This window comes from Colobus angolensis, unplaced genomic scaffold (genome assembly GCF_000951035.1).
Source record: "Colobus angolensis palliatus isolate OR3802 unplaced genomic scaffold, Cang.pa_1.0 Scaffold182, whole genome shotgun sequence".
NCBI classification, from domain to species: domain Eukaryota; kingdom Metazoa; phylum Chordata; class Mammalia; order Primates; family Cercopithecidae; genus Colobus; species Colobus angolensis.
In genome coordinates, this window is record NW_012114955.1 from 2,047,762 (window position 1) to 2,051,231 (window position 3,470).

General features: G+C 42.1%; 1 protein-coding gene across 2 annotated transcripts in view; it reads left to right on the top strand.

The window, feature by feature from the left end:
• Positions 1-3,470, top strand: part of NRF1 (nuclear respiratory factor 1) — a 143,783-nt gene that overhangs the window by 10,243 nt on the left and 130,070 nt on the right. Inside the window, exon 1 of one of the 2 annotated variants that reach the window (XM_011939584.1) lies at positions 2,468-2,567. The exons of the other annotated variant lie outside the window; for it this stretch is intronic. The gene's annotated coding sequence lies outside the window, so the exon portion shown is untranslated. Of the gene's footprint in view, positions 1-2,467; positions 2,568-3,470 lie in introns of those variants that run through there. 2 annotated transcript variants of the gene reach the window in all.

The following is a 3,470-nucleotide window of genomic DNA, read 5'->3' on the forward strand; positions in this document are numbered from 1 at the left end:
TGGAGTCTTGCTCTGTTGCCCAGGCTGCAGTGCATGATCTCAGAGCTCACTGCAACCTCCACCTCCTGGGTTCAAGCCATTCTTCTGCCTCAGCCTCCCAAGTAGCTGGGATTACAGGTGTGTGCCACCACACCTGGCTAATTTTTGTATTTTTAGTAGAGACGGGGTTTCACCCTGCTGGCCATGCTGGTCTCGAACTCCTGGCCTAGGTGATCCACCTGCCTCAGCCTCCCAAAGTGCTGGATTTACAGGCGTGAGCCACTGCACCCTCCCACCCCCCTTTTTTTAAAAAAGTAATTTTTTTCTCTTTCCATCTACTGAAAATGGGAATGGATAGTTAGCTAAACAGTTTAATATAGGTGAAGAAGAACATAAAGTCGGTTGAACACTCTGGTGCTCACAGAAGACTATAGCTTCACAAGACTGCTTTGGCAACTTTATGAACTGCATTTTTTCCTGTGACTGAGAATCATGCTCTCAGGCCTCTCAGTTTGTGGGAACCAGCTCTCAAAGTAGCTATTGTGTGTTATCTAAGGCAGTGATGGTGAGGTTGAGGGTGGAGGGAACAAGAGATGTATTAGAGGGACCAGGATGGGTGGCCGCAGGTATAGTTTGAAAAATCAATTTAACATACATATCATTTTATAATACAAATTCAAGGCTGGATGCTCTGGTTCATGTCTGTAATCCAAGTACTTTAGCAGGCCAAGGTAGGAGGATCGCATGAGCCCAGGAGTTTAAGACCAGCCTGGCAACATAGTGAGACCTGGTCCCTACAAAAAAATTTTTTTAATTAGCTGGGCATGGTGGCTCACGTCTGTAGTCCCAGCTACTCGGGAGGCTGAGGCAGGAGGGTCCCAGGAGGTCAAGGCTGCAGTGAGCCACGATTGCACCACTGCACTCCAGGCTGGGTGACTGAGTGAGACCCTGCCTCTTAAAAGACAAAACCCTAGCCGGACGCAGTGGCTCATGCCTGTAATCCCAGCGCTTTGGGAGGCCGAGGTGGGTGGATCTCCTGAGGTCAGGAGTTTGAGACCACCCTGGCCAACATGGTGAAACCCTGTCTCTACTAAAAATACAAAATCAGCTAGGTGTGGTGACGCATTCCTGTAATCCCAGTTACTTGGGAAGCTGAGGCGCAGGAGAACCACTTGAACCCCAGAGGCGAAGTTTGCAGTGAGCCAAGGTCGCGCCACTGCACTCCAGCCTGGGCAACAGAGTGAGACTGTCTCAAAAAAAAATAAAATAAAAGACAAAACCCAAATTCGCTGTACCCCCAGTAAAACCCAAAATTTGGCTTGAAGATTAATAATTAATAGCTTAATTATTAAGCTATTAATACATAATAGCTTGCATTAGCAGTTAAGGAGCCCAAGCAAGTAATGACGGGAGACCGTGCTCGGGTACAAAGGGTGGGTCTCTGATGGAGCAGCTGGAACACTTAATTGAGAAGCAGGAGATAGGGGTTCAAGTTTTGGATTTGCCACCAATTAGAGATGTGACTTTGGGTAACTCACTGGGTCTTTCTTGGTCACAATTTGGAAAATGAGAACATCAAACTAGATAGTCTCCAAAGTCTTAAGCATTTTAGGTTTGCCTCTGGTTAAAGGAATGCTCTGTGGACAGCTGGATTTGACCAGTTATCAAGGTAAGATTATATCATTTGGGAAACCAAAGTAAACAGTTCCAGACTTTTCAGCCAATCTTTATCAGGGTGTTATTTGTACATCCTAACAAATCACAGAGCCATGGAGACCTTATAATGAATAAACCATAAGCCTCCTGCCTCTTCCTTTTTCTTGGCCATCCCAGTCTTACTATGCAGAGACAGCCTTTAAAAACTATTTCACTATTTCTGTTTTTTGCTTCCCTTGTGGTTACTTCCATAAGGCTAAATAATACGTTTAGACTTTTGTTCCTTGATTTATCAACTTTAGACGTTATCTGTGAATTTTTTGATGTGAAAAATGAAAATTTAACTCACTTTTTTACCCCGTCATTATTTTATATTTATATTACTTTGAAAGTCATTTATTAATCATCTTTATAATTTTAAATGATAAACTTTAATTTTTTGATCCATCAACTTCCTGTAGGGCCTCTTAACTTGCCATTTTGGAAAATGGGATTATAAGTACCCCCTTCACGTTCCTCTTTTTATATTCTACCTTCTGACGCCAGTACTCAACTTACATATTGTCTAGGTTATAAAAGGTTAATATTTTTATTCTGTCTTCCATTCACCACCAAGTATTGTGTGCTTTCCTTTATATTTAGATTGCTGTTTTTACTGCATTTGCTTTCTCTGCCTGCTATGAACATATGGAGAATCATAAGTGTATGATTACTCAAAATGTTTGTCTTTTAAAAGCTAAGGAAGTAATTTGGTGTGTGCTTAAAGACTCAGCTTATTTTATTTTATTTATTTTTATTTATTTTTTTGAAATGGAGTCTCACTTTGTTGCCCAGGCTGGAGTGCAGTGGCGTGATCTCGGCTCACTGCAACATCCACCTCCCAGGTTTGAGCGATTCTCCTGCCTCAGCCTCCAGAGTAGCTGGGACTACAGGCGTGTGCCCCGCGCCTGGCTAATTTTTTGTATTTTTAGTAGGGATGGGTTTTCACCATGTTAGCCAGGATGGTCTCAATCTCCTGACCTCGTGATCCACCCGCCTCGGCCTCCCAAAGTGCTGGGATTATAGGCCTGAGCCACTGCGTCCCACCTAGCTTATTTTATTTTTTGAGACAGAGCCTCATTCTGTCGCCTAGGCTGGAGTACAGTGGCACAACCTCGGCTCACTGCAACCTCCGCCTCCCAGGTTCAAGCAATTCTTTTGCCTCAGCCTCCCTGGTAGCTGGGGTTACAGGCACTCGCCACCATGCCAGCTAATTTTTTGTATTTTTTTTAGTAGAGACGGGGTTTCACCCAGTTGGCCAGGCTGGTCTCGAACTCCTGACCTCAAGTGATCCACCCGCCTCAGCCTCTGAAAGTGCTGTGATTACAGATGTGAGCTACCGCGCCCGGCCAAGACTCAGCTTATTAAACCATTTATTTACTCATTTATTCAAGAGATATTTATTGAATACTATGGTTATCATAACAGTGCTATTTATAATAGTGAAAAATTGGAAATAACCTAAATGACTTCAGAGGATTAGTAAACTAAACTGCTTTATGTTCTTATAGGGAATGCTCTGTAGATGTTTAAAAAATGATTCAAAAATGTTAATAACATGGAATATTTTAATCTATATTAAGTGAAAAAATATTTGTAATACAGTATATACAATATAGGCTCATTTTTGTTTAAAAACAATGAAACAAAACCAACCATATAAGAAGCTAGCAGGGAAAATGCTGGAAGCATATACATAAAATTGTTAACTTGGTAGTGTGGCTATCTCAGGTTACAGTGATTTATGTTTATTTTTAATGCCCCTATATTTTCTCAGTTACCCCCAAAGAACAGAA